Here is a 13,049-nt window from a genome sequence, read left to right as displayed (position 1 = left end):
CAGATGTTTGACTTTGAATTTTACTGTTCTCTCACTAGATGGAGGTCTTCCCTTCCCTGGAGGGAATGTAGGAATGAGGACAGGGATAGGGAGATGGAGAGACTGCAGGATAGGAGAAAAAAAAAAACCTCAAGGCAAAATTGGTTTTTAAAAAAGTAGCTAGATGAGAGGCAGCTAAAGCTCCTGACCTTGTCTGTCCATCTGGAATCTCTCCTCTGCTAGCAGGTAGTGGAATTGTATGTGGAAAGCAAGATGCCATTGCCTGCTGTTATGACTAATTTTAATTACATGATCTGAAGAGTCAGTGGTCTCAGATTCCAGAAGACTTAGGTTCAAGTATCAGAAAGATTGGTTTGCCTCTGAATGAAAAAGTGTTTACAAGGCACTTAATAGGTGCCAAGGGCTGTAAATTAAAAAAAAAAATGAAGACAGTGCCTGTCCTCAGGGAACTTTCATTCTGATCGGAAGAGACAACCTACAATAGGGGAGTGGAGGCTGGGGAGAGGCACTTTGGTTTGGAAAAATTACTGGGATGTCGAATGGAACCTTAGGGGAATAGATTGAGCCACCCTGTTCAGTAGCACAGGCAGTATTGATTTGATTAGGAGGAGACTGGACTGGATTGGAGGCATTGTGGTCCAGTGGAAAGATGGTAGACTTAGTGTCAGAGGAGTCAGGCTTGAAGAATCTTCGACCTGACTCTTACCACTTGTATGCCCTTGGGAAGCCCAGAAAAGGGGTGCATGTGACTCAAGATCCCACAGCTGGTAAGTGATAGAGCTACGATGAAGACCCAGGTGCTCTGACCCTTTTGCCTATCTAACATAAAACACAACATGGAGAATGACTAATAAATAGGAAAGCTTCTTGATGAAGGCAGCCTCTTGTTAGGGAAAAAAGAAGAACTGAAAAATGAAAGGCCATGAGGAATACCACTCATTGGGTTAAGGATGGAGGCACCTGCCTGCCCAGAGATACCAGGAGAGAGAGGTTGTGTGAATGAGTAGTCTAGAGCCCAGAGCAAGGGAAAGGAACAGAGACACTTTGGGAGGGGCGCTCAGAATCTCCAGTCTTTGTGTCTCTGTCCTTTCCTTCTGTCTCACAATCCTCTCCTCTACTCTCCCCCCTTGCCCTTCCCCCCCCCGAAAAAAAGGAGAGGAGTTGTTGACTCACTGGCCCAAGTCAGCAGTTTTGTGTGTGGATGGGGATTTCCTCTGTACAGCCCTAAGTCTGACAGGATAGAATTCCGGGGTCCTCCTCTGGGGCAGGCAAAGTCAGGAAAAAATACAGCAACGTGGAAATGTCTCTAATCACCCCAATGTACTTCCTTGCAGGAAACACATCTTTTGCTCATATTCCTGGACTAAGAAATTTGTTTCCTTATAAGTCAAGAAACATTATTATTATTATTATTATTATTATTATTATTATTATAATTATTATTACTGTTAACTCACATTTGTGTAGCACTTTACAAAGTACTTCATCACCATGACTCTGGGGTTCTATTTCTAGATGAGGAAACAGGCTCACGTAGGTGATAGAACCTGCCCAGGTTCCTGTGGCAAGTTAAGTACTTCAGCTAGGATTGAAAGCCAGGTGTCCCACATCAAATCCAGACTTCTTTCCATAGTAGCAGTCTGCCTCTCAGCATGGCACCTCGTTACCTCAGTAGATAGATTGAACACTTACTAAGTTCTTCTCATGTGCCAGGCACTATGCCTGGGTTCAAGTCCTGGTCCTCAGATTTGCAGATCTATTTTATCAGTTCACTGTTGGGGACTAATCCATAACACTTAAAATCACAGGAAATTCCTGCAGCTCTGCTGGTCAGGGGAGGCCTCATTTTGCTGGGCTAGGGCAATTCCCAGGGAGGTGGACAAGGGCTAGTTGACCAGGAGACCTAGACCCTGAAAGTTGCTCAGATGGTAGAGGTACTGGGTGAGTTAGAAATACCTGTTCAACATTTCTACAAAAGGCCTTTTACCTTGTAGAGTGGGAGCTGAGTATAAATGATGGACTATTTGAAATAATTTATACTTGTATATTTGTGAGTCTTTTGTATCTTATGCAGGTTTTGTGATGGAGAAAATAGTCATAATTGATATCCCTTTTCCATTTCTAGAAGGGACATTGTTATTCATATTTTGGGAAGATCCTAGAGGTGAGCTAAACATAATCTTTTGTTTTCAAGATTTTCCTGGAGTTACTCTAGGGTAGGGGCAGAGGCAGAGAGAGAAACTTAATCTCTCTGGAACTAGACAACCCCCTGAACTGAACCAGGTCTGTGTGAACCCAGAGCCCCTTGTTGGGGCCCCCTGAGCAGCAGGATACACTAGTTTAATGAGGTGTGTGTTCGCATGTGTGTGTGTGGCATAATGGTCTAGGAGCCAGAAAGACCTTAGTCTGAATCCTATTTCTGATACATATTCTCTGTATGCTCCTAAACAAGTCACTTAACCTCTTAATGTCCCAAGCAACTTTCTAAGACTATAGATAAATTGCAGAGTGGTTGGTGATTTACAGCAATAGAATAAGTTCCTCCCTATACTAATAAAATCACAAATTAGAAAAAAATAATAACACTACCTGCTTCACAAGGTTGTTTATGAAGGTCAAATGAGATAATGTATATAAAATGTTTTGCAAAATTTAACACATTGTATCACCGTGAATTATTCTTATTATTCAGAAATCCAGTGGTTCTCAAGCTCATCAATGTGAGTCCACATCATTTAGTAAGTGCCTATTATAAGCAAGCTTACTAGAGCTACACCCTAGATTTGTTCCCATGATGGCAATCACATCCCATCCATGTCAATCTGTTTGGTTTGTCCATATGATCTTCCCATAAATTCACCACAAAGTCCATCCAACCTGATGGTGACCTTCCTCAAAGTCTTTTGACATTTGGAGAGTACCAGGAGAAGCTTAGGAATGTTTTCACCATGTGACCAGTCCATCTTCTTTTTTATAGGATCATAGCTATAGAGTCAGAAGGGACCTTAGGACCATCTAGTCTAATCCCTTCATTTTACATATGGGAAAACTGAGGCCTCTGGAGGTTAAATGACTTGCCCAAGGTCACACGCATATTAAGAGTCAGAGTTAGAATTTTAACGTCTGTCTCAACCAAGCATTCTTTTTCATTACACTGCACACCTTATTAAACTTGTGTATCCCATATTCCTGAGGACCCTTTCAATCATACAATTCTTTAATCACATAATTTGTATTAGTGGTGTTAAACTCAAAGAGAAAGGGAGGGGACACAAAACCATTCATAAGGATTCCTGCTGCCTACACATTGACTTTTAAAAAAACCCATATATTAACATTATCTATGTTCTATTGTATTTTTTAATGTATTTTGTTAAATATTTCCCACTTACATTTTAATTTGGTTCAAAGAGTGTTGTGGGCAAATTCGACATCTCTACTTTATGGAGCTTTTCTTTAATAATTCCTCATTCATAATATGTTGTTCTAATGCAGAGAGCTAGTACAAATCAAGAATCTCCTTAGACAGTAGCATTATTTGGATCCACACTGCTTATTTCCAATTGGATAGAACCATTAAACGTATTTCACATAATTGTAATTTCAAATAGTGTGAATTCAGATACATGTGTATTTATATAATACCTGTATTGGAGTGTCATATGCCTGCGAGTCATGGAACACAGTCTCCAAAGAATTAAAAATGAGTATCACACAGAGGGCAACAGAAAGGCAGTAAATAGGTGGCCACAGGCTTCCATGTGTAATCAATGAGAACTCTAAAGAACAGGAGTAAGAGATATCACTGGGAAAGAAAAGATGGGCTGGTCACGTGACAGGCAGACAGCCAGAGTACTCTATTAGTATCTTTGTGAAGTCAGGAGAAGTGAGGAACGCCTTCCCACACATTGGATAGACTTCTGCATGGGCAGGCATAGATGGACTATGATCATTATTCCAGAAAATGGCCACACCAATGGGCATCACAGGTCCCTTGTCATCCTGGAGTACCAGAGTCATGTGCTTCAGCCAAAGGCCACAAGGGTACTAGGTCTGCTTGTAACTAGACCCTGGCTTTTTCAACTTTAAGTCTAATGCTCTTCCCATATACCACAAGCAGGGCAGAGTTGCCAGAGAAGCATTCCTTTAAAACAAGGGGACTTGGTTTTCCATGCTGCTGCCTACGAGTTACAAATCACAAGTCACAGATGTACATGTACATCTTTATAGATCGGCGCCTATCTCTGTACATGCCTAACTGGGGTGCTGTGAAACAGTGCCCACGTTCTCCCTTGGCAGTACGTGGGCACGGAAGCTTATACCCAAGTCCTTTTATTCTCCCAGGATCCTCAGAATGAGCCCGACCCTGACCTTTTCACCCTTAAATGTCAGAACAATTCTTCTTGAGTTCAGTCTGAGGGACTTAGTATCAGATAGTAGAGTTACATTTCCGGTAGAATTTAAGCTCCAAGAAGACAAGATCTCTCTCTGTCTCTCTCCCTTTCCCTCTCTTTTCCCCTCTCTCTCTGTCTCTCTCTCTCTCTCTCTCTCTCTCTCTCTCTCTCTCTCTCTCTCTCTCTCTCTCTCCCCCTCTGTCTCTCTGTCTCTCTGTCCTTTTCTCTCCTTATTCTTTTCTCTATCTCTTATTCTTTCTCACTTAGCTCTTGCCTGACCTTTCCTCCCCTCTCTCCCATTTAGGTCTAGTCCTGTGACTTCATTTGCATAGAGAACTTCCAGTGAGAAAACCCCCTTAACCAATGCAGGTCACTGACTATCCTTCACCTTTTTATATTAAAGAGCTCCCTGAGAGTACTGAGGCATTCAGTGACCTGCCCATGGTCACGCTGCCAGGAGGTGTCAAAGGCACGTTGACAGGGACTTGGCATTCCAAGTCTCCCTGACTTCCGGGCCAGTTCTCTTTCTCCCCTGGGCCATGCAGTCTCCCTTGCTAAACAGCGGCTGCTTAATGGATTTTTTAAAAATTGAACTACATTGTGTCAAAGCAGTATGGCAAAGCACTCTGGGTCTGGAATCAGAAAACCTGGGTTCAAAATCTCTGCTGCTTTCTGGCTCTGTGGCCTTGGGCAAATAATTTTCTCTCTTTTTTTTTTTTTTGAGGCCATGAGACTTGCTCAGGTTCACACCTAGCTAGTAAGTATCTGAGGCCAGATTTGAACTCAGGTCCTTTCTGACTCCAGGGCCAATGCTCTATACAACATGCCACCTAGCTGCCCCTCCCCAGCTATGTAATTTTATTTCTTTGGGCCTTTAATAGGATTATATGGCTAGAGTCAGAAAGAGACTTTTAAAGTCATTAAGCCCAACCCCCTCATTTCACAGATCAGGAAACTGAGGCTCAGAGAAATTAAATGACTTGCCCAGCTAGTAAATGCAGTGAAGCAGGATTTGAACCCAGGTTCAAGTCCAACTCTCTCTCCACTTCAAAGAGCTGTCAAACTCATAGTGCAGGGGCCATGTGCAACCCCAAACTCCCCAATGCAGCCCAAACTAGATGAAAATGTAATTGGAAAATGTTTAACAAAAATAATAAAAATAAGATACAGCATAGATAATGTTAATTTGTAGTTTTCTAAGTCAACATGTGGCCAGCAGGGATCTGTTTCTATTTGAGTGTGATCCCATAATATGATGGGGTTTGACCCGATGACCTCTAAGGACCTCCCCTCTCAATTCTAAATCCTTTGATCTGGGTTTGAGTCCTGGCTCCATCAGGAGGACAATCTTGGTCAAATCCCTTAATTCCTCAGAGTCTCAGTTCTGTCATCTGCAAAACAGGCCCACTCTTCCTTTCATGGGGTCGGAGGGCTGTGTGTGTGTGTGTGTGTGTGTGTGTGTGTGTGTGTGTGTGTGTAGGGGGGCACAGCTTCAGGGAATCGGGAGGAAGGCACTTTGTCAACCTGGAAGCTTCTTCTCTTATTTGCTTTCTTCTTGAAGGAAGAGAAAAGGACAAGAATCAGTCCTCCTCTTTCTACCCTCCCCCCCCTTCACCCCTTAGGAGGGCTTCTGAGAGAGAGAGAGAGAGAGAGAGAGAGAGAGAGAGAGAGAGAGAGAGAGAGAGAGAGAGAGAGAGAGAGAGAGAGAGGGAGAGAGAGAGAGAGAAGAAAGGCAGGTGGGTGTGGAAGAACAGGCGAGGGGAGGGGAGAGAGCGTGAGGGAGCAAGGAGTGAGCGAGGGAGAGAGCGGATGTCACAGCTTACCTCAGAGCCTGAATTAGAAGCCAGAAAAAAAATCACAGCAGGAAATAATGTGTTACCTAAAATAGCAGCATCACATGGGAGCGAGGCCTGGAGTAGGGATGGAGGAGGTTGCTGCCTCATTCCTCCCCAGCAGCAGCTTGATGAGTGGCTGGGAGCCACTGTATTTATGTAACAAAGAGCAGGAAGGACCGAGATAGCGTTGTTGCTACCACTTGGGGTGGCCATGGGTGGGAGGGAGGGGGGAACTGTTAGCCTCTTGACATTTTCTGGCTGAGATGGGAAGGAAGAGTTGTCTTTTCCCATCCTGGGTCCTCCTCCTCCCTGCTTCTCTCCCCCTTTCCTTCCCCTTTAGCTGGCCATCTGGACTGATGGGTCTTTGAACACAGCCATGGCATTCTCCTTGCCGCAAGGTCTTAACTTCAGTTCTTAAGCCCAGGACCTTCTCTCTCAGAGTCTTGGCACTTACTACTCCTGATACATTTGATTAGGAGGCCAGGAGGTCTTAACATCATGCCTAGCTTTGCCCCTGGTGCCTTTCTCAGTCCTCAACCCTACCCTTTACCCCCAGCTGCTAGTGCCTTTTCCTCTAAAACTACTTTCCATCCATGCTGATTTGTGTTGTATGTGTCTTGTGTGTGCATGTACTTTATACACATTTTGTATTCATGTATTTTTTTGGAGGCAGTCGGGATTAAGTGACTTGCCCAGGGTCACATAGCTGGTAAGTGTCTGAGGTCACATTTGAACTCAGGTCCTTCTGACTCCAGGGCCTGTGCTCTATCCACTGTGCCACCTTGCTGTCTAGGATTAGAATATAAACTCCTTGAAAATAGTAAGAGTTTTTGCTTTTCTTTGTATCCACAGAATTTAACACATCCCTAGCTCATAGCAAGCATTGAAATGCTTGTTGATTGGCTGCTGGATTTGTCCATGAGGGGTTGACTATCAAATAGGGACAATATGATGACTAAGAGAGAAAAAAAACCTTATAGTCTCAACTTTCAAATTAGATAGAAGCCTGAAGTTTGAACAGAAGACAAGGAGTGAATTCTAAAGATATTAGGATGGGAGTGAGGGGGACTTTTGTCTCTTGCCCAAGAGAGAGATATAATAACACCTCATAGTCATGTAACAGTTAAAGTTTTCCAAAATGCGTTATACACATTATCTCATTTGAAATTCACAACAATGCTGTGAGGTAGGTATTTTTATTATTCCCAGGAATAAATGATTTGCTCAAGGTCACACATATAGTAATTGTAGGAGTCATAATTTGAACTCAGGCCTTCCTGACTTCAAGTCCAATGGGCCACCCACTATGCAGTACTGCCTCTCAGGAAATATATGAGGGTTGAAAGGGGGAGGAGGTCTCAGTCACTGAAACAAGGATTGTCCACAGAAGGACCTGAACAGAGATTTGAAGGGCTGGGGCATTGAACAGGTTTTACTCATCTGAAGTCCATGATATAGAAAACCTTGGACAAAATGCAGAGGAAGCACTGTGTGGTAGAGTTTTGGACTTAGGAGACAGTAATGAATCCTGACTCTTTAATTGTTTGACCAGAGGCAAGCCATTTAATTTCTCTGACCTTCAGTTTCCTTTGTATGTAAGGGCTTTGTTTCACATAAAGCTTGGGGCTCATTGGCATATTTCATCTGGGATACATCTCCCATAAGGTGTAAGTTGCATGTGAGCCCACAGCGTGGTATGTCACTAAATAAGGGTTCTAACCGGTAGGGAATACAAATTTGGAAAGCCAGATGCTGGCATCTTGGGAGCAGGGGATAGAAGCGAAAAGTCCGCAGCATGGACCAAGGGGGCAAGATGTAGAGTTCAGGGTGGCAAAAGAGGCCATTTGGGAGTACTATGTGTCTCTGGATCCCCAGTATAGTATGTGGACAATGGTGACCCCAAAGCTGAGGTGATAGCTTTTAGCTATCCTCCAACCTGCTCCCCAAGGAGTCCTAGGAATGATACTCAAAGAGAAAAATGGCACCACACCCCTTACGCATCCACCCGTGGCACTCTGCATTCATCCCTTGAATACATCCATTTTTCTCCTCTGACCTGGTGTAGCCCTCATCATTTCGTGCCTGGACTATTGCAACACCCTTCGGGTTGGTCTCCTTGCCTGAACTCTCTCCACACTCCAGTCTATCCTTTATTCAGCTGTCAAAGTGATCTTCCTAAAGTACAGGTCTGACCATCTCATCGCTCTACTGAATAAACTCCAGTGATTCCCTACCACCTGCAGGATCATTCAAAGCCCTTCATAATCTGGCTCCACTCTGCCCCTTACCTTCCATCTCATCAGATGCTCTGTGATTCAGTGACACCGGACACCTTACTGTTCCTCAAATAAGACTCCATCTTCCAATTCTGAACATTTTCTCTGGCTGTCTCTCATGCATGGAATGCTCTTCCTCCTCACCTCTGCCTCCAGCGTCCTTGGTATCCTTCAAGTCCCAACTAAAATCCCACCTTCCCCAATCCCTCTTAATTCTAAATCCTGTTTGTCCAGAATATAGCTTGTTTGTACATAATTGTGTGCTTATTGTCTTCCCAATTAGACTGTGAGCTCCTTGAGGGCAGGGACTGTCTTTAGTCTCTCTTTGTATCCCGGTCTTAGTCGAGTGCCTGGCACATAATAAATGCTTATTGCCTGCCTACCTGACTGAAGTGACTGTGCCTTCCTGACATGCTGGAATATAACAGACATTGAAGGAGAATTAGATGGTAACTCTCCTGGAACTCGGAGATTGTTCCCCTTTGTATATGGGTACAAGGAGTGTTTTACTACTTAATTTTCATTGTTTCATATCTTAATCAAATGATATTATTAATGAATCTCTGATATGATTTAGAAATACAGTTACATCTTGGATGTGGGATTTAGCCATGAGCTAAATATTTATTATTTCCCCCTCCCCCACAACAGCCAAGTTGAACCTGAGAGCAACTAAGGTGTAAGGGAGGAGTAGGGGATATATATAAAATGGGAATGATAATATTTGTATTTTCTACCTCACAGGCTTGTTGTGAGAAAAATGCTTTGTAAACAGTAAAATGTATAGACTTGTGATTTTTAAAAAATTATCATTATATCCACGTAACCTTGGACAGGGAACGTCCTCTCTCTAGGCTTCTGTTTTCCCATCTTTAGAATGAGGCGGTTGGACTAAATGGGAGATTTGCAAACCTTAAAGCACCATATAAATGCTAACTATTTCAGTAAATTGTGTGACAAAAGCAAAGGTGGAGTCTGTGGTAGAAATTTTTATGAAAACCTGCCTACTGTCTTCTCCGGCTTTCATCAAGGATACACTAAATGTAGGTAGAGGTCATTCTCATAAAGATTTTATAATGATGAGACAGTAGGCACAAGGATCAATAATTACTGATGTCCTATCAATTGCTTTTTTAAGAATATTTACAGTATCTGTGATTTTTTCCCCATTCTTTTAATACTTTCTCCCTGAGATGACTTACAAAATGATCCCTCAGTGCCTTCCAGATTGTTTCACTTAAGCAGAAATTTCCTTGGTGTATATTTGGCCTGGTCCAGATACTTTTCCTGACTTTCTCTTCTTAAAAGGTGCCATGCCTACTTCCTTATATACATATCTGGAATGGGGATGTTATAGTCTAAATGCAGTGATTCTACTGCCATTTTAAATAGAAGAGTATAGAAATGATTACCACCCTGCTCTATTTTCTATTTTTTGCTTGTAATAATGTTGCCTAGTTGGGTATCATGCCAAGCTTCCCACAAACTTGTTTTCATCTCCACTGCTTTTTGTCGTTTTATTAGCAAAACTACTTATAATCTTTAGAGTCTATTTATATTATAAACAAGTGTGTTTGTGTTCTAAATCTTTTCTGCCCTTAGTTGCTGTCTCCCTCTGCTTTACAAGGAGACCAAGAGTTTTTGCTGACTAAGGCAGTTTCTGGATTCTTTAAGCCTCTTCTTTGTGGCAACTGTTTTATATTGGTTAAACTTTTTCAGGAAGTAATGATAACCAAGTTCAGTATCTTTGCCTTTTTCCACTTCTCATTTGACTGTCAACAACTTATTTGAAGAGGTCAAGTTGAAATTGCTCCAATTGTATGCACTTTTTAAAAACCATACTTCTAATTTGATGTGATATTGACCATTGCTCTAATGAGTAGATGATCTGATTGCACACAGGCATTTAATTCTGATATGACTCCTACTTCAGTAACTAATCATTTTCCATCTGTTAAGATGTAGTCAATTTCATTACCCCCCCTGTTATTATTCAGTGACTGCCAAATTCAGTGAAGTCATCCAGTGCCTTCTAACTCTCTTCTTATGGAAAGTATCATGATACCAAGGCATGATACTTCTGACGAGTCTACAGACCTCTGGCCTCTTTCGTTTCTTAAACCTGAACAATATTTTCCAGCATATTTTTTATCTTTGTCTTTCCCATCCCTGTCAAAGTAGATGTTCTTGTCAAGTTTGTCATACCTCACCTTTGTCGCTATCTCTTTATTCTATGTAGCAGATATTCCTATGTGAGCTACAATGTCAACCTTCCAGGAAGTCTCCAGTGGAGTGCCCCAGGGATCTATCTTTGGCCCTGTGATGTTTAATCTTTTTATCAATGACTTCAATAAAGGCATAGACGGTATGCTCATCATATTTGCAGATGATGCAAAGTTAAGAGGATAGCTAATATCATGAATGACAGAGTTAGGATCCGAAAGGATCTTGACAGGCTACAGCATTGGGCTGAATCTGATGAAATGAAATTTAGTAGGGGTAGATGGAAAGCCTTGCACTTGGGTACAAAAAAATCAACTTTACAAGTACAAGATAGGGAGGCATGGTTAGAGAGCAGGATTCTGAAAAAGATCTTGGGGTCTTAGTGTCAATCAATCAGCAATCATTTATTAAGTATTTACGATGATTTGGGCACTGTGCTAAGCCTTGGAGGTGAAAAACAAGGTAAACAATAATTCCTGTCCTTAGGGAGCTTAGATTGTAATGGGGGATGCATATAAAATAAATAGAGTAGATGAAGTTAATCTGAGACGGGAAGGTATTATCAAGATAAAGGAACTAGGAAAGACATCCTTTAGAAAGTAAGACTTGAACTGAATTGGAAGGAAGCCAGGAAAAACAAGAGGCAGGAGAACTCCTGGTATGAGGATGCCATGAAATAGTCACATTTCAACCCAGAGTAAAGAGATGGAGAGGTAACATGGTTAGGTTGTTCAATAATCTAATTTCCTCCTGAAACAGAGGCCTTCTCTGCCATGTTGGAAGGCTTCTTACATATACCTTTCATGCCAGAAAAGAGACAGAAGTGGGTGTCCAGGTCCCAGCATAGAGCAAAAAAAAATAATTAAAATAAAATAAAAAATATATATATGTGTATATATATATATATGTATATATATATATATATATGTATGTATATGTATATGTATATATAGTTAGTTGCTGTTCCTTATTACCTTGGTAGGAATGTTGCTCAATCTTCAGAATCAGGGAGCTTACTGGTCGACTGTGCTTGCCTCCTTTGAATGTGGTCTGTAGGTCAGTCAGACAACAATACTTACTGAGTGTTCAATGTGAATGGAGAAGGCAAGGACTGTCTAGAGAATCTGGAGGCTGATAAGCAGAGATATATCTTACCCCTCTTCCCAGAACTTCCCAGCCACCCCTATTTGAAGGACTGGAGGAACTCAATTATGCAAGATCTGAAGACAGTGAAAGAAAGGATTATGTGACTGAGACCCCCAGAATATAGCTATTGGCACTTCTTATCAAGTCCGGTTTCCCCAGATAGAACATAAGGTTCTTGAAAGCAAGGACTGCTTTGATTTTGTTTTTATAGCCCCAGTGCCTAGTAGAATGGGGTTCTTCCCTGCCCATGGAGGTCTTTAGGCTCAGTAATGAATAGGGGGACTGTCAGTGGATGAGTCATACATGACCAGAAGCTGACCCCTACAGTTCTCTCCTAGTTGACTAAAAATGGGGCTGCATGTGTTGGGGGTGGGAAAGGGCCCCTTACATTAGCACAGTCCCTGACATATAAAATGCTTGCCAACTGATTGGTTGATAAGTATAGCAAAGGAGAAGCAGTTTAGTATAGTGGAAAGAGCACTAGGGAGAGAGTCAGGAAATCTGTGTTCTCATCCTTGCTCTACCACTAGTGCTATAGAAAGATTGCTGGATTTGGAGTCAAGACCTGTATGACCTTGGGCAAATCACTTAACCTCTACAGGCCCCAGTTTTCACATCTGAAAATTAGGGTGTTGTTCAAAGTGACCTGTCTTTCCAGCTAGCTCCAGATCTATGATGATGATAATTATAGTGATTAATGAGCTTCATGGACTTCATTTCTCTGAGCCTTATTTTCCTTATGAAGATATGGGGGATCAAATGATCTTTAAGTTCCCTTCCAGCTGGAGGTGGAAGTTTGCAATTTTCTAAAAATGAAGAGCTTTGGAGGTGGAAGGTGGAAAGAACTATAGATGTAGTGGGAAGAGGGATACTTGGGATGTTTCCAGACATAAGCTTGAAGAAAACAGTTTTCAGTTGAGTGTTGAGGTCAGAAATCAGATTGCAAAGGGTAGAGGAATGAATGTGAGGAAAGGAAATGGAGGCAGCAAGTAAGGACAGCTTTTTCAAGGAGTTTGTCTGAGAAAAGGAGGAAAAAGATAGGATCATAGCTTGAGAGGATGGTAGCAGTGAGTAAAATTTTTTTTAAGGATGTGAGCAGGTTTGAAGGTAACAGGGAAGGAACTGGTAGATAGGGAGAAGACGAAGAATAGAAAGAGAGGATGGAAAATGCAGTC

Source organism: Phascolarctos cinereus, unplaced genomic scaffold (assembly GCF_003287225.1).
Source record: "Phascolarctos cinereus isolate Bilbo 61053 unplaced genomic scaffold, phaCin_HiC Scaffold_2;HRSCAF=192, whole genome shotgun sequence".
In the NCBI taxonomy this organism is placed as follows: Eukaryota; Metazoa; Chordata; class Mammalia; order Diprotodontia; family Phascolarctidae; genus Phascolarctos; species Phascolarctos cinereus.
Note: the sequence above shows the minus strand (reverse complement) of the source record.